Source organism: Furipterus horrens, unplaced genomic scaffold (genome assembly GCF_987537825.1).
Source record: "Furipterus horrens unplaced genomic scaffold, mFurHor1.1.pri manual_scaffold_12, whole genome shotgun sequence".
Classification (NCBI taxonomy): domain Eukaryota; kingdom Metazoa; phylum Chordata; class Mammalia; order Chiroptera; family Furipteridae; genus Furipterus; species Furipterus horrens.
Genome location: NW_028327182.1, coordinates 82,156,461 through 82,175,449, shown reverse-complemented (window position 1 = coordinate 82,175,449; position 18,989 = coordinate 82,156,461). Strand labels below are relative to the sequence as shown.

The window sequence follows — 18,989 nt, the reverse complement described above, 5'->3', positions numbered from 1 at the left end:
AAAACCATCATTGAAACAGTAAAGAAAGGGACACCTGAGCTATCAATAAGACACATCAGCTGTTACAAAGCAGTGGGAAGGACCAAGCCTTCGTAGCTGTGCAATCTTTGAAGTCTATTTTCTGTGACAGTGTCAGAGCCTAGGCCATTCATCATTTCAGAGATGAGATGACAGAGTAGAGGAGATGGAAATACCATACGTGGGGTCACAGACCTAGTTATCAGTATGACTGAATTTAGAGCTCTTGTCTCCTGATTTTCAGGACTATGCTTTCTTATTACTTTTTAATACATACCCTAATTTGCTCCTAATAGGCTTCCAATACACACTGCCTGAAATTTAAAGATTGCATACTGTTTGCCTATGGCATTAAATGTCTCATTTGAAATTTTAGGACAAGTGTAACACATCCTTAGAATTACTCTTATTGGTTCTGTCCCTTTACCGTGCATTACCACAAGGCGAAATCTGTCTTCTAGAGAAGAAGGAAGGAGAGGGGAGTAAAACGGTGGAGAAGGGCATGGAGGAAGGTGGGGAGGAGTACCACATGAAAGAGTTAGTAACATCTTTGTCTTGGACCCCGTTAAATGTAGGTGTTACCTTCTGTGTTGATATCCTTGGACAGTAATCATCCTTTTTCATTTTTGTTGAAAATGCATGGAAACATGGTAGTTTGGTGACCTTCTCCTTAATGTGACTTTGTCTAAATTCTTCATTTGTGTTGAGATGGGGAGCTCACCTATCTTAACCTGGTATGTGCCATAGAATCATATTATATTCTACAATTATAAAATGTGTTTGATAAGTGCTAAACATGCATGCTCTTCATGAAAGCCAGACGTGGAAGCAGCTATGTAGACACTAAGAGGACAGTGGAAAATCAAGCATTCAGGTGGATTTCACTAGATTCTTTTCTCAGACAACTTGGACTCTCCTCTGAAATCTGGTACTGATTTAATGAGGCCTTGAAAAAATGTTATTCTCAGCAAGCCCTAAACTTCAGGAAAATAGCAAAAAGACAGATATTTTATGAGACTTTTTTTCATCCTTAAATGCAGAGGCACTTTATATAGGTGCTGTCATTCTTCAGTGAAATCTTTATCACCTGGTGAAATTATACTTTGATAAGTACAAACATGCCTCGGTGCCCATTCTCCACTCTAGAAGATGTTCATGTTCAAGCTTATTAGCATCTCAGACACTAAGCATCTCACACCCATTCCTTGATCTGACTTCAAGTGTCTCGTGAGCCCTTGGGAGCTCAGCCTTGTCAAAGGAGCTTCAGATCAGAGCTCAGATCCACCAAAGAATGGAGAAACGAGACAAGATTAGATCCCTGACAGAGTGGATGAAAAAGTCAAATCCACCTCCAGTTGGAGTGGCTGGCATAGAGATGTGGCAGCCAGATAACTATCATTTTGTAGAGTCATGGTGTTTCAGATAGAAGAATAGAAGCCTTTTTTACCTCTTGCAATTATTTCCATGTGCTCTGGTTCTCCCGCCCTAAGCAGTCTACCTGGATTTGTCAAGTTTGAAAGCAAAAAGAAAGTTGAATGTGCATCCTGGATGCATACTCTTAATAAAAAGGACTCAGACAATTCAAACAATATTCTAATAGTAACCACGAAACCTAATTTGTCACCTTCTCTCCTCTGTTCCGAAGCCTCAAGTGCTCACTTGATCTCTCTGACTTCACTTACCTCTCTTACCATCTTGGAGTAAAAAGCTAATGAGAATAAGCATCTTCATCAATGAAATACTTTAAATATGGTATTTTAGACTTAAAAAGGTAGTGATATTGGACAGACCACATATAAAAGAAGTCATGTGTGGCATGGAAGACCAGGCACTAGTTCTTGCTAGACAAACACCCAGGAAGTCACCTAACTCTTAGTGTTTTATTGTTTATGTATGTTAGATGGGCTGATAGCAATCATCATAACTGGCATTTAATGAGGACTTCTTACGTGTTAGACACTGTATTAAGAGGTTTAGTAATTTTGCTGTGTTCACAATCAAGACATGGTGGAGAGAGATTCTAACCCAGGCAGTCTGACCCTGGAGCTGTCCTCTTGTCTTCCTCCTCTGGTGAATAAAATACCATTTTTCAGCATGGAAATAAAAAATACTCTAGATATGAAAGGTTTTATTTATAATTTTAATAAGGACTGTGCTGGGTGAGATCTGAGGTAGTGGCTTTTAGAAAGTCAGGCAGGAATGATTTCAAAGAAACTCCAAATTTCTCCTCTGCCCCTGTTGCTGGAGAGTAAGGTGAGGGAGGGTCTAGGACTTCTGCTGTAGAAGTAGGTATATGAGCAACAGGAAATGAGAAAATGAAACACTGCTGCACAGTGCTAATAGATTAATTGGCGTTTACTAAAATATGCATATTATTTTATAGTGTGTGACATTTAAAACAATGCACATGCCTGCAGACATATGTGCACACACACAAACACCAACATAAACATACCTTTTGTCCTACCTTGGGCTGTTGTCTGCTTGGGCAGGCTTAATGGCAGTGGTGACTGGCCCAGTTCAACCATTCTGAAATTGAAAAGTATTAGAACAGTGTAGTATCTGCCAAATCCTGGAGGGGAAAAAAAAAGTCTCTTTCTCTGCCCCATCTCTTTATGACTGTCTTACAGAAGTGCTATTTCTATATCCCTTTGGTAACCAGACTTGATTTTGGTGTTGCTAGAATGCTATGAAATTGGGGGTAAGACATATGGCCGTCCCTCTCTATATTGTGGTTCACTTATCATGGTCTCACTTATCGTGGGATTTTTAAAAATATTACATTTAATTATTTATCTCGGAATTTTTGCTATAGCGTGGGATTCTGCGGTACTACTGTACAGTAAATGCTAAAATAAATGTAAGTTTCCTACTTCGCGGATTTTCACCTATCGCGGGGTGGGGGGCCGGTCTAGAACGTAATACCTGCGATAAGTGAGGGATCACTGTACTTTCTTCTGGAAAGAATGCCCGAGGAAGCAGGAATGGAATTATTTAAAGGAATATATCTGTATCATATAAGTTGTCTAGGTATGCCAACAAGCTCAGCATTTGCATTCATTGTTTCATATAATCCTCATCACAAATCCCTGAGTTGGGCATTATCTCCTTATCACAAAGAATAAGAGACTCCGAGAAATTTAAGAACTTTATAAGGTCATTCAGAGAATAAATGTCAAAGCTGGGATTCTAACTCAATCTCTTCAGAGTATACACCCTGCACTTTATCACCTATAGCAGGGGTCAGCAAGCTATAGGGAATAGGCCAAATTTGACCTGCTGCCTTGTTTTTTAAATGAAGTCTCACGGGGACTGAGCCGCGCTCAATCGCTTAATAGCCCACTGTGGCTGCTTTTGCACAACAATATCCTAGGTGAGTAGTTGCCAACAAAAACCACATGCCCTGCAAAGTCTAAAATATTGACTGTTTGGCATTTAACAGAAAAAGCTCACCAATTCTGGACAATACCAAAACATGCTAGATCCATCTTAAATCATTAATCTCAGCATGCCTACATTTTTGCATGTATCTCGCAAGTCTGACGGCTATAGGTGTGTAGACTTCCTGTCTTAAGCCCTGCTTCCTCTGTATATATTTGTTTTGTTCCAGGAGGCATGAAGAAACCTGAATTCTAGACAAATCCCCAATAATGAGTCACGATTAGAAGTGTTCTACTCCACTTTGTATTTCTAGAACATATTTCTTTCATAAAAATTAAAGTACTTCCTAGACCTGTTTATTTAGCAGGCAGATGGAAAGCCAGTATCCTTTGGCAGAGAGGAGAGATGAGTTATTCACTCAGGAAAAGTGAGACGCTGGTCAGCTCAGGGGGGGAAACCATGCTAGGTCATTCACATAGGAGTGTAAGGCTATAGGAATGTGCTCTTTCACCATCAGGATCTTCAGCCTCTTAGAATTCTTGAGGCAGGTGGGAGGTCCTTCTTGCATGTGGGCTGCAAAGCCTGAGGATAAAACCAAAAGTGTAGTACTAATGCAATTAGAGCTGCCTTTATTCCTGCCTACGTGTTCAAACCACACAGACACCAGCGGGGAGAGCTGGCTGATCTCATTTGCTTATTGTCTGTGTTCTCTCTCAGAGGGAGATAGAGGTGCTATAATCTCAGTTTTTAAACCAAAATTTAAATGATTTTAATTTTAGAAAATAAATGAAGGGAAGGTAGAGATATTTTTAAAGGAAACTTGTAGCTTTCAACATACAAATATAGAAGCATGTCTCAATTGGTGAATAAACTATAATAAGTGCCATTTTATTAGTACTAATCCATGTAATTCCAACTAAAGTAATTTATACTGTGTAAAAGTAAGAGCCTGTTTAAATGAATGTATAAGACACTAGCATATCAATTTTAAAATATCTACTCTAAAAAAATGCTCGAAAGTAATGTATGCTATGTGTACATCTGCCATGCTATTTTTAATGCCATTTGTTTTATTTATTAATGATATCAAAGATTGTTTCGGCCCTGGCCAAGTAGCTCAGTTGGGTAGAGCATTGTTCCAATACAACAAGGTTGTGGGTTCAATTCCCAGTCAGGGCACATAGAAGAAACAAGCAATGAATGTATAAATGAGTGTAACAACATATTGATGTGTATTTCTTTCTTTTTTTTTTTTTTGTAGAATTCACTTGTGAAGCCATCCAGTCCAGGGCTTTTGTGTGCTGGGAGTTTTTTGATTACTGCTTCAATTTCACTAGCTGTTATTGGTCTATTCAGACTTTCTGCTTCTTCTTGATTCAGTTTGGGAAGACTATAGTTTTCCAGGAATTTGTCCTGATGTGTATTTCTTATTCTTGCCCTCTTTCTCTCTCTTTCCCTTCATCTCTCTCAAAAATCAATAATAAAAAATAACAGATTGCTTCAATTAAGTCCATCTCTAAGCTACTTGAGTTCTTGTTCATGTGTGAGAATTTTTTGTAGGTTAGGTATCCAGTAATATACACACTGAAGCAGAGTCAAAAATCTCTAAATTAACAGTATGGGAGAAAATAGTTGCAAACTATATATCTGATAAGGGTCAATATACAAAAAAGAAAAAAAGGAGCTCCTACAACTCAATAGCAAAATAAACAAACAAAAACAACAAATAACCAGATTTAAAACTGGGCAAAGGACTTTAATAGAAATTTCTCCAAAAGAGATGTACAAATATCCAATGAGTACATGAAAAGATGACTCACATCAGTGATCATCAGGAAAATGCAAATCAAAACCACAATGAGATATTACTTTATACCTGATGGGATGGCCATTACCAAAAAAACCCCAAAACAAACAAACAAACAAAATAAAACAGTACTGGTGAGGTTGAAGGGTAATTGGAACCCTTGTACTGTGGTAGGGATGTAAAATGGTGTGTAGAAATATAAATTAGTGCAGCCACTGTGGAAAACAGTATGGTTTCACACACACTCACACACACACACACACACACACACACACACATTAAAACTAGAGCTATCATATGACCTAGCAATTCCACTTCAGAGCATTTACTCAAAAGAATTGTAGTCAGGTTCTTGCAGAGATACCTGCACTCCCAGGTTTGGTGTAGCATTATTTACAATAGCCAAGATATGGAAGCAACCTAAATGTACATCAACAGATGAAGGGATAAGGAAATATACTATATACATATGATGGAATATTATTCAGCCTTTCAAAAGCAGGAAATCCTGCCATATGTGACAAAATAGATGAAACTTAAAGACATACAAGTGAAACAAGTCAATTTACAGAAGGAAAAATTCTATGTAATTCCACTTATATAAAGAATCTAAAATAGTCAAACCTCATAGAAGCAGAAAGTGGAGGGGTACTTGCAAGGGACTTGGGGGAGGAGAAAATAGGGAGCTGTTATTCAGTTAATAGAAAGTTTCTTTATTGATTGATTTTAGAGAGAGAGGGGAAAGAGGGGAGAGAGAAAGAAATATCGATTTGTTGTTCCAGTTAGTTATGCATTCATTGGTTGATTCTTGTATGGAGCCTGGCTAGAGAGCAAAGCTGCAACCTCCACATATCAGGATGGCACTCTACCCAGTTGAGCTACCTGGCCAGGGAAATGAATAGAAAGTTTTAGTTATGCAAGATCAATAACTCTAGAGATTTGCTGTGCAACATCATGCTCCTAGCTAACAATACTGTACTGTCCATGTGAAAAATTGATAGGGTAGATCTTGTGTTAAGTGTTCTTACCACAATAAAAAAAAAAAAAACCTCTTAAGTAAAAAACTGCCTTGAAGCAACCAACATAGCTGTAAGAAAGCTCATGTTCTATTATAGGAAATTTTAATAAATATATCATTTCCCAGAATACAACAGATTAAATATCAGACATCAAAAATGAAGGCAAGACTAATCATCACAAGAGCTAAGGTTTGTTGATGATTTATGCTATGCTAGGCAATGGTGTAAGTCTCTTGCAAGCACTTCATCTTTACAACAACCCAATAACGTTGGTACTGTTGTTATTCCTTTTAACAAGGAAACTAATTGCAGAGGGTGGAAGTAACTGATCAAGTTTGTACAGCTGATCAGCAGCAGAATTGGAAGCCTTCTAGACTCTTGATGCCAATGTCTATTGCCTCCCCAGAAAATACCGCTCCTACCTCCCAGCTTCTTGATGAGACTGTTAAATTACTGATGTCCCAGGTGATGAACTTAGAAGTTTAGCTTTTGTTTCCTATACCATATTTAAGAATACAGGTAAATATTGATGCATGTTCAAAATATTTCACTTACATATAGTTACATAAAAATAGATCTATCTTTTAGGGCAAAAAAAAAGTATCTGTTCTCCTGGAAATCTACCAACACCCATCACTTCATCCCCAAACAATAACAGAGGTGTTACCACAGTCCACTTCCACAGTAGATGGGATTCCAACAGGAGGCATTTCAGTCGTACAGAGCAGGCTTGGATGGTCAATCAGTACTAATTGATGATGGTGAGATCTGTAAGAATAAGGAAAATAAGTTACCTTCTAGAAGTGTTTCTGGAACACCCCACCACTGCCATTTTGAGGTTGTGACTAGACATGATGGTTTAACATACAATGCCAAAACAATCTGTTCTGAAGAGAAAAAGTTCAGTCAACCATTTGAACTTCCTGATGCTGAAGACTCAGTCACATAGGACTTTAAAGTTATTTTAACATCTTGTTTTGGTGGTCTGTAAATATATCTTCCAAATAAAGACCACAATTAGTATTTGGTTTAGTTTATTGCCAACTTTTATTTTACATGTTTATTCCACTTTTTTTGACTTGATATTGAGGGCTTCCTCTGTGAGCGGTGGCCCCATGGTTGTCCTGCTTTAGTTAGTGGTTTCCAAGTTCCAAGAGGACTAGAAAAATCCAGACTTCTGTGACTACTGCTTGAAGTCTTTGGGAGGCGATGGCCTCAGCTGCTCCTACACAGCCAGGTGGCGTCAGGGTCATAGAGGAGGCGCCTCCTCCCAGTGCTTCTGCAAGCAGATTTAGGGGCCTGTTTCCTGTTTTCACTACATCACAATATATGAGTGTTTCTACTTTTAAGTTAGGATTAAATTAAAAGTAACAGAGTCACATGGCAAACTCGAGCAGTAGGGAAATATATATATTTGACATGAAAAACTAAAATCTCTCTCCTCATCTTGCCCTTGACTCCTTCCCTTTAATTTTATGGTCCTGGAGAAATCACCATTAATATTTGTTATGTGTGTGTTCAGAAATATTTTGAGTCATCACAAGCATGTATATATATGCAGGTTGATAACTATAGCTTGATGGTCAGCTTACTAGAGCCCCTTGAATGGAAATAGGACAATTCTTCCAAAGGCATCTCTTTTTTCAAGCAAACATTAGGGATGTCTCTGGAAAAAAATTCATATTTAGCTCAATCTATTCTCCAATTAATTAACATAAACTGTGACAGATCTTTTCCCTCTCAAATAAATGAATGATCTATCTGTAATTAAGTGTTATTTTACATGTGCTTATTTCTCTTTCTGGGGGCCCCTATTTTGATGATAAGCTCATTAAGTATAGAAACTCTACTGAATATGATTCCCAGGTGCCAAAATTTTTCAATACATATTAATAGAGTTCAATGTCAATTCCATGCACCTCCTTTAACAAATTGATTCAGACAGCCCAGATTCCTGAGCTGTCTTCATAGTAATGAAATTATGGTAGAGTCATGTACCTGAAGTCATCTTTAGTTTGATGTACTTGTTTCTTTTCTATGTATACTTTACGCACAAAGATCTGCCGGCAAGATGTTTTTAATAAATAAAAAATGGTTTTAATGCTCTGCCTTAAATAAATGGAGAAAGCTTAGACAAAACACTATGGGCAAAATTTCATGCTGTGAGGGTGATGAGGGTGATGGGTGAAATTAATGACTCTAAAATGGTCGTGACTATAGTCATTTTTAAAATGTCATTTTCTCAAAGAAGACAGTAACTTGAAACTCAACAAGCAGGAATATAGGAAGGTCTTTTCGAAGAGAGTTCATGGGCATTGTCACAATTTGGCTATTTAGGATCACACCTAAGCTGTGGGCTGCGTTCATATGTGCCACCCTTCCTGTTATCAGCCTTTGGCCAACTTGACATCAGGATGCCACCTGGTAACAGAATTAGAATCCTGTGATCCCATCTTTTGCCAATTACTTCAGGAGGTTGAGTGGCCACGCCTACTTTCTTTTTTTCCTTTTAATTATCTCTGTACGGCTAATCCTAGTTTCAAGGCTCAAGTCCCTTCTCTTATTTACCTAGGCATTCTCTTTAAGCCCCTTCTGGAGTTTTTTGGTTTGGGTTTTTTTTTTTTTTTTTTTTTTCCATCTCACTTCCATCTATTTCTTGGTTATTCCAGGAAAACCTCTTTTTACATTGCTTCCTGGTCTATTCCATCTTGTTTCTCCACTTTTGATCATAAAATAAAATTTGTCATGAACAAAGGCAAGTGTCTGGATATCCCTAGAAATATTTTAAAGTGACACAAAGAAATCTATGTCATTACTGTTTTGAACTTGCTTTAAGTTCTACTCAAATATCTGCCTTTGTCTTTTCATCCCTCTAGAGTGAAATTTTCCTCAATACCTTAGATTTATTTTTTTCAGTCAAAATACAGATTTTTTCTGCATTGTTCATGATGAATGATTTTTCTGTTTTTTAAAATATATCTTTATACTCCAAAATCACAATGAATTACATCTATACTCAGAAAACAAAAAAAGAAAAATACTTTATAGCTGGTTACATAAATTTTATAGTGTGTTTTGAAGTCGAAACTATAATATCAATATCATTTTCTGCTTTAATGTGGTATATGTATAGATTTTGGCTATATAATAGATAAAATAGGTTTCTATGTTATTCTAGACCAAGACGACTATACTATCTACTCATACATATTCCAAGGTAAAACAACTATTTTAAAAGTCACATTTTAAACAAATTCAGTTCATATGTTGTATTGCTTCCATTTTCCAAAGAGTATTAATTTGGGGATCTTGTAAAGGGAAAAATACTGGTTCACAAAAGGCCCCCAGACTTTTACAGCAAGGTTCAAATTTTAGGCACCTTTGTATCCTAGTAGAGTACACTTAGTAGGTGTTCAATAATTCTGTGTAAGATAAATGAGTTATCGAGCAAAGGAAGGAATTATCAAAGATACCAGCTTCCTCTGCTCTGAATTACCCTTCTGAGTGGGAGTGCCTCCTACCTGCCAGTGGAAAAATAGCCCTGGGCTCTCTGTGTTCACTTTTATATTTAAAGGTGTCATTAAGATACCTTAGTGCATATCTCTAGATCTTTTAAAGATAGTTGTGATTCAAAATCCCATTGATTTACTTCTATGTTTCATCTTTTAATGGATCTGCATCTGTAGGGAAAAGACATGTCTTGGCAGACCACATAAATATGCAAATTTCTTATCTTCCCCTTAATAGTCTATCTTTAAGGAATATCATTGAACTTATCACTAACTTTTCTAAAAAAATCCATTCTCCCAATGCTGATACCTGAACTTTCCAATTTATAATTGAAACTGTTATACAAACTGGAAAGAGAAGAACAATGGGAGAACTGATACAGTATTTGAGGCATTACACAAATGGTAAGCATAATAGAGAGTTTTAAAAATCACTCATATATCTCCATGTGAATATTTTGGAAACTTGACAGAATAGTTCTAGATAACCAGGGCTAGAAGTGAGGGGTAGGACAAGGCATTCAAACGTATAAGAAGAACGAGAGATCCTAGATTCTCCAAATGATACATATGAGGTAGTCATATGGGTAAAGTGCTCTTCCTATGAGAAGCAGGCAACATTCGGAGGCAGCAGAGCTGTAGACAGGTAAGCCCTGGAGGTATCCAGCTGTCGGCCTTAATTAGGGGTCTTTCCTGACCCCTGAGCTGACTCGATGGTAGGCTGTGGGCACACGCTCCCTCAGGCCTGCTGGGCCCATGTTGGCTTTCCTCAGTAGCCACCTCCTTTCTGATTCTCTGCGTTCCCAGGATCCGACTGCTTGCAGTGACAGGACTCAGGCTGTCAAGATGCACATTTGATTTCAAAATTGATGCTATAGGCAGATACTGTCCTTTTTTGTAGCAGTGTACTTGAAGGAACAAATCTTCTTCCTCCAGGGTTTGGAGGGAATAGGAGGAAGCATTTCAGCAGAGAAGAATGAAAGGCGTGAGCAGTGGATTTCCTGGGTCTCTTCCCTTCCTTGGGGGAAACCAGATTTAAAGGATTTCAAAATGTACCTGTGCACCATGCTGTCTTTTTTTCCCAGTCTCCGGGTGTGGTTGCAGAGGGCACAGAAAGTACAGATGGCTACAGACAAACCAAATAATAAATTGTAAGAAAGCAATAGAATATGTTTTTTACTTGAACTTTGAATCATTGGCTCCAAACATTCTCCTTCTGTCCTTCCAAAGCTTCAAAGTGTAGAAGATTTTTGCAGTCTGGAATTTTAAATTGGGTACAAATCCCTTATCTTTAAATTCATAATTCCTGTTGGGAAAATTTGGATAGAATTCTTTCCTTCTTACCCAAAGAAGTGATGACTTATCTTTGCTAGCTTATATCTAACAGAGCCTGGGATCTGATTAGAAAGACATCATAGTGAATGAACACCTATTTATATTCAGTTAATGAGGATGTGGAATTTCTTTAACAGACTGAAAATGTACTCAAACAATATTTAGCACTGGGCTGGCACATACTAGGTGCTCATTAAAGTCTGATTTGGAGACATGGGTTCCAATCCTGGATGTAAGACTATTTACTCTTCCTAGGCCACTGTTTCCTCATCTATAAAATAATAAACACTAATAACTTTAGATTATGTATTATGCTATATATGAGTATAACTAACATAACAATGTTTTATAATAAATAAGTAGTAGAGCCACTTAGATTTTATGTATTTATTTCTAGAGAGCAATGACCACATCTGTCTTTAGATAAGCTTTTTGTCCCTACCACTCAGCACTGTGCCTTTCCCATAGCAGATGCTCAGTAAATATTTATTAAATCACTGTTGTTTGTGTTCAAAGAGAATATTTAACCTCTTACTCTCTCAATTTCCACCTCCTCTTTCTTGGTTTCGTATTCACTATTAGTATAATGACGTCTGTGAGCTCTGTTTCCAGGAATCTAAAAGAAAGTTTTCTTTTAATACATACACTAGGAAATGTAGCTCATTTTTTAGAGAAAACATTTACTATTAATTAGCATATCTCAGGTTAAACTTCCATCCCCACATCACACAAATATACACATAACTCATTTCTCCTCTCTTTTTTTACTTGGTAATGCTGTAAGAGTTGACAAATGACTTACTTCTTCTCCAGGAATTCTGAAGTAGGAGTTCATGAAACCCTTGTGAAACCCATAGATGGGATTCAAAGGATCCACAAACTCTGATTCTATATGAAATGTTGTACCTTTTGTGGAAAGAGGATTGGATTTTTTAAAAATCAGATTCCAGTCATTAATATCCAGTCATTTAGAAAATCCTGCGCCCTCCCCTCTGTGATTGCTTTGATTTCTCTAAACATCTTTTACAAGATAATAAAGGAACCCAATTTACATCCTCTAATTCTACCCTACAGCAACACCAGCTAAAGTGTGTACCTTAAACCTTCCATCTCTTCACCAGCCTTACTGAAGGAGAGGTCCATTTGGGGAATTACTAAGAAATAAGGAGAGATAAACAGAAATATAATAAAAATGATACTAAAGTAATAGTGAGGGACCACTCCTGAGATTGCTACTAGCATTCTGTGGATATTAAGGAAGTGATTCAGCTCTTCGACTTTATTTTTTCAAAGACTGGTATAGATATTGAGCAGGATTATCTACAGTGCCTTCCAGCTCCAACCTCAATAATTGGTGATTTTTACTGGCTGATATTGACCAAGTTGATGGAAAGTTCTAAAGTCTTAAAGAACCAACATTTTCTAGCTTAACAGAAAATTAAACAAATGTAAAATATTGAATGAATAAAGAAAGGGGCTATTTTAATGGACAAGAATACTTAATATTTTAAGTGTTTAAGTAAATTATTATTAAACTTATTATTTATGTAAAAATCTCATTTTCCCCAAATTATAAGGAGTATAACTTCTGAATTATTTTTTTTAAGAGTGTCTTAAAATTTTACAAATTTCTAAAATGAACAAATGGGAATATCCTAGACCTCCTCCTTCCTCAAAAGATGATAATTAAAAATAATAAAAACACTATATATGTGAAAATAATATAAAGCTACAAAAAATAAAACAGAGCCCTGACCTGTAGTCTCTCAGAGGATTGGGCATCATCCCACAAACTGATAGGTCGCTAGTTTGATTTTCCATCAGGGTACTTGCCTGGGTTGTGGGCCAGGTCCCCAGTTGGGGGAGTGTGAGATGCAACTGATTGATGTTTCTCTCACACATTGATGTTTCTTTACCTCCCTTTCTCTGTTATAATACTATTTCACAATTGTGGTAATTCATAATGATAAAATGATAACTATGGTAATTAATAAGAGGAAAACAAACAGCTCAATAAAAACTAGGCAAAATATTTGAACATACACATTTCATCACAGATATATGGATAAACAAAAAACTTATAAAATATGTCAAGTAGCACTTGTGATTAGAAATACTAAAATTAAAAACAAGATGTGGTTCTGACCCATGTGGCTCAGTTGATTGGGTGTCATCCTGCAAAGCCAAAGTTTCCCTGTTTGATTTCCAGTCAAGGTGCATGTCTAGGCTGTTAGTTTGGTCCCCAGTCAGGGTGCATACAAGAGGCAGCGGATCAATGTTTCTCTCTCTTATCAATGATTCTCCCCCTTTCTTTCTTTCTTTCTTTCTTTCTCTCTCCCTTCTCCTCTCTCTAAAAATAGATAAATAAATACATAAATACATAAATAAATAAATAATGTGATTCTCCTAAATACCCATCAGAAAGTCTAAAATTTAGAAATCTAACTATAAGTGTTAGGATATAAAGTAACTGGAATTCACATACACTGCTGGTGGTAACATAAAATGATGCAAACATTTTGAAAAACATTTTGCCAACTCTCTTAGTAAAGTAAATATACACCTCCCAGCTATCCCTCTCCTAAGTATTTACTCAAGGGAAATGAAAGCACATGTCCATGCAAAGACTTGTATACAAAGGTATTATAAAAGCTTTATTTGTAATAGCCTAGAATTGTGAACAACCCAAATGTCCATCAACAGGTGAATATATAAGCAAACGGTGTCATGTGCATTCAGTAGAATCCTACTTGGTAAAAATAAGGCATGAACTACTAATGTGTGCTTCAACATGGATGATACAAAATAATTCATTGAGTGAAAGAAGCCAAACAAAAACAAAAGAGTACATACTATAGAATTTACTTATATAAAATTCTAGAAAATATAAAGTAATTTATATGAAAAGCTGACTCAGTTGTTGCCTGCACATAGTGGGAAGGGAGATTGATTTAATCTAACAATTTAAAGGATCAAAGAAACTATTGAAAACTATGCAAGAATTTTTCTGATCTTAAATAGAAAAAGCCTTTCTAAGCATAAAGACAAAATTTTTAAAGAGGATGATTGATTTGATTTCATAAGAAATTTTTAAATGTCTACAATAAAATAAATGATAAAATTACAAGTCTGATAGGAGAAGGGGTAATATTTGCCATAATATAAAAGTTTATATCTTTGGTATATAAAAAGGTCTTATAAAACAGTAGCAACTTACAGTTTTCTATAGTGGCTATTCCAGTTTACTTTCCCCTCAGGAGTGTATGAGGGTTCCTTTTCTTCACAAATACTTGTTATTTCTTTCTTATTGATAGTAGTCATTCAAACAGATGTGTAAGGTCATATCTCATTGTGGTCTTGATTTGCATTTCCCATGGAACTAGTGGAGTTCAGCACCTTTTCCTGTATCTGTTGGCCATTTGTATGTCTTCTCAGGAAAACTGTTCAGATCCTCTGCCCATTTTTTAATGGATTATTTATTTTCGTTGTTGTCATTGAGTTGTATGAGTTCTTTATACATGTATTTTGGATATTAGTCCCTCATTGGAGGTATAATTTGCAGATATCTTCTCCCATTCAGTTGGTTGCCTTTTTGTTTTGTTGATGGTTTCTTTTGCTGTGCAGAAGCTTTTTAGTTTGATGTAGTGCCATTCATTTATTTTTGCTTTTAGTTCCTTTGACTTTGGGGTCAAATTCACGAAATTCTCTCTGAGACCAAGGTCTATAACTTTAGGACCTATCTTTTCTTTCATGTATCTTATTGTTTCAGGTCATATATTTAGGTCTTTGATCCATTTTGAGTTAATTTTTGCATATGATGTCGAGTAGCAGTCTGGTTTTATTCTTTTGCATGTGGCTTTCCAATTTTATTAACACCATTTATTGAAGAGGTGTCTTTTCTCTATTGTATGTTTTTAGCTCCTTTGTCAAATTACTTGCTTATATATATATGAGTTTACTTCTGGTGTCTCAATTTTGTTCCATTGGTCTATGTCTTTTTTTTTTCTTTGCCAGTACTACACTATTTTAATTGTTGTTGCTTTTTCATATAATTTGATACCTCCAGCTTTTTTTTCAGGATTGCTTGAGTATTCAGGGTCTTTTGAGCTTCTATACAAATTTGATGACCTTTGTTCTATTTCTTAGAAAAATGCAATTCTCCAAAAATTAATAATAGAGCTATCATATGACCCAACAATGGCTCTTCTGGGTATCTAGCTAAGAAATTTTTTAAATATTTATTTGTAAAGACCTATGTACCCCTATGTTCATTGTAGCAGTATTCATAGTAGCCAAGACATAGGAACAATCTAAGTGTCTTTTGATGGATGAATGGATAAAGAAGATGTGGTGCATATATACAAAAGAATGCTACTCAGCCATAAGAAAGTGTGAAATACTGCCATTTACAACAACATGGATGGATCTTGAGAATATCATGTAAGTGAAATAAGTGTGATGTAAAATAGAAAGCAACAAACAAACAAAAACACCTCATAGACACAAACAATAGCATGTTGGTTAACAGAGGGGAAGAGGGTTGGGTGGTGGTTGAAAAAGGTGAAGGAGATCAAATATATGGTGATGAAAGGAGACTAGACTTTGGGTGGTGAGCGCACAATGCATTATACAGATGATGTATTATAGAATTGTAAACTTGCAACTTATACAATGTTTTTAGCTAATGCCAGCTCAATAAATTTAATTTAATAAGGATGACTTAATAGAATATCCCTGTTTTAAAATGGCTAATCATATAAACTGGTGTTTCACCAAAAATAGAGGAAGGAAAAAAGGTATGGGAAAGGAAGGGAATGGGAGGAGAAGGAAGAAGAGAGGGGAAGGGGAAGGGAAAGGAGAGTAAGGAAAGAAGGAAAGGCCTTAAGGAAGAGGTGAAGGAAGGGAGGAAGAAGGAAACATTTAAAAAGTTCTTAGCAAAAAAGAAATTTCCTCCATCTTGATGGTGTCTTTATCGGTTGTTTTATTTTAATCTTTGGGTTTTTTCATATTTTCATAGTTCCTAAAGTAGACCTGAGTGATTACAAAAATAATCTATAGGATAAAGAAGTTCAGTGAAGTCGGCAAAATGTTAGTGGTCCTCCAGGTGAAGGAAACATGAAATACGTGTCTGTTCAAATGGAAGCAGAGATGTGTGTGTGCGTGTGTGTGTGTGTGTGTGTGTAAAAGTAACATAGAGATTATGATTAGCAGGAAAAACTGAGACCTTAGAGGTGGAGCACAGTCTCATTACTAGACCATGACTGCAAAAAAGGCAGTGCCTCACTCCAACGTGAGTCCAGATAGTCCGAGTACAATGCTGAGAGTTGGGAGGTAGGCTGGGGGGACAAGTACACTCCAGAAATGCTTGATTAAACAATTGGTGAAAGACACTAAAGGATGATTGCATATCATATCCAAATATATGGAGAAAAATGTTCACTCTAGTCTACATTTGCTCACAATTCTCATTTTGCTATGCTTGGTTCAAAACACAGTGGTAATTGGACATTGACTATATAATCAACATTATTATCAGGTTACGTAAAATCATGAAACATCACCCTAAACTTTAGGGAATTTGAAGTCTGTGTGGGAAAATATGCCTCACAGGGAATAATTAGCAAAGCTGTTTCTTCCAGTTCCATCATGGGGTAGAGGGCATTCTACAATGAAGAGATTAAAACCTTAAGAGGTGCACACAGTTTCAACATCTAAGGATTTTTTCTTTTTTCTTTCTTTTTTTTTTTTTGAAGAGATAACTATTAGGACCTTAGGAAGCCTTTGAATTGCAGGGGAGATCTGTTGGTGAATAGAACTAATATCCAATGAATTAAGTCAACATGTAAATATGTATTTTTGGAATCTGCAGTAATCTAACAGGATATTAAAGTTGATTTTCATGACTATGGTTGAAAATCATGACATGGTTTCTCAGTTTCATGAAGCTGGCTGAGTAGGAGCAGGAACATAAAGTTCCTAGTGCTTATTAGAACTGAACTTGCTTTGATGGAGCCACAGGATTGAAATCGTATTGTTCTGTGTTCTTGACCAGAAGATTAGCTGCATGTTGTCAGAGAAATAGTGAGATGGAAAAGAAATCATTTCTTAAAAATCTTCAGAATTCATAGTCTCAAACTATTAGCACAGCAAAGTATTTAAAACTGTATAGGATAACAAGAGAGAAGATAACATCATCTTATGATGAAATGCTAACATTTTAAAACAGGGATAAACGTTCAAGAATGAACATAATATATCTTCCATGTACTCTTTGTCTTCACCATAAATAGACATGAGTTAACGTGTGTGTGAAGATTCATTTCCCTTTTATTGAGCTCACCCAACAAGTTTTTCTTCCAGCATGTCCTGCTTTTATAAACCAAGATCTAATTTGACATGATTACATAATTGTGTGGCCATTTGTGCCCTTCCTCCTCATCCTTCTTTCTACAAAGTGGAGGATTTCTTTCTTCCCGGAGCCTTATAAAATATAATTCATTTAATAGCAATAATAGTTTTCTCACCACAACTAATTCCTCTATTTACTAAATTGTTATTAAGGACCTAGTAGTTGGCAGCCACTCTGCCAGGTGTTGAGAATAGAAAAATGAATAAGACATATCCCCTTCTTTGGAGCTTTCAGCCGAATGGGGGATTCAGACAATTAAACAGTTCATTTAAAAAGACAGTGTGATAAGTACACAGAAATGTGTGGCAGACTGCCAGTTGCCTCTCCCAGCATGATATTTTCCCACTTTTCATTAGAGACAGAACACTTTAATTATACCCAATGAAAAGACCAAGTCTCCAGTCTCCTCTGTGGCTAGATGTGACTAACTCCTGGCCAATGAGATACAGTATAAGCCTAAGTGTTTAGTGGGATTTGCAGGAGGGCTCCTTAAAAGAAGATGACTAAACCAGGAGAAAGGTCCTTTTAGCTTTTGCTCCTTCTCAGAAGGCTAATAAAAGAGTTGGAGCTACAGCAGCAATCCTGGACTATAAAGTAACCTTGAGAGTACACTGTACCAGGTTAGAATTCTAGTGACTTGGTAGACTCTTTGTATCAGCCCCAGTCTCTTGCTGACTTCTGTTACATGGAAGAAGAAATCATTGTGCGCGTCAGCCATTGTAGTTGGATCTCTGAACCACTGTGGCCAAAATTATACTGACTGAATGACACTTAAGAAAAAACATGGGAATGGCTCCCCAGTCTGTCTTGGTAGGGAGAGGTCAGAGATGGTATTCCTGTAGAAGTCACATTTAAACTGAGGCTCTGGGATAAATGAAAGAGGAGGCCACGGAAAAGTGTTTAAGGAAAAAGGAATACCATGTGAAGATCTGAAATGGAATGGAACTTCATACAAGAAACTAAAGTAGGTCAGCATAACTGGAGTAAAGTGGATTAAGCACATGGAAAGAGATAAGTCTGGAAGGTCTCATTGATGCTCCATTTTGCAGAGACCATCTTAAAGATGTTAATAGGTAGCTGCAGAGCATAGCAGAGGTCTAGGGTACAGGTACAAATCTGGGAGATACCAATATATAGATGGTTTCTAATGACTTGGGGATTAATGAGGTCACCCAAGGAGAGTGCTTAAAGTTAGAAGACCAAGGACAGAACCCTGAAATCCAATGATTAAAGATCAAATGTAGAGCCTCCCTAACCCCTGATAAAAACGCATAAAGATATATTTTTTAAAAAGAAAGAACATCAGCATAATTCAGTGACAAAAACCTAAGAAATCACTGTGGCAGAGGGTGGGAGTGAAGTGGGATGTTTTTTTCCTTTTTGTTTCTAAATAGACAGAATGGATTGTTATTGATGCAAGATTTCAAGGAGAGTAAACAACCCTCTTTGCAATTTTGCCCTCCTGGAGAGACTGGTGGGTGGACCATTAACTAAGATAATATTTACAAACA

The 18,989-nt window shown here is 36.6% G+C and overlaps 1 protein-coding gene and 1 long non-coding RNA gene across 4 annotated transcripts in view; both read left to right on the top strand.

Moving 5' to 3' along the window:
• NRG1 (neuregulin 1) overlaps positions 1-18,989 on the top strand; it is a 942,869-nt gene that overhangs the window by 573,656 nt on the left and 350,224 nt on the right. The gene's annotated exons all lie outside the window — the stretch shown is intronic.
• Positions 1-18,989, top strand: part of LOC149996498 (uncharacterized) — a 129,462-nt gene that overhangs the window by 52,124 nt on the left and 58,349 nt on the right. The window contains exon 3 of one of the 3 annotated variants that reach the window (XR_016507454.1): positions 4,661-4,854. The exons of the other annotated variants lie outside the window; for them this stretch is intronic. This is a non-coding gene — a long non-coding RNA (uncharacterized LOC149996498). Of the gene's footprint in view, positions 1-4,660; positions 4,855-18,989 lie in introns of those variants that run through there. 3 annotated transcript variants of the gene reach the window in all.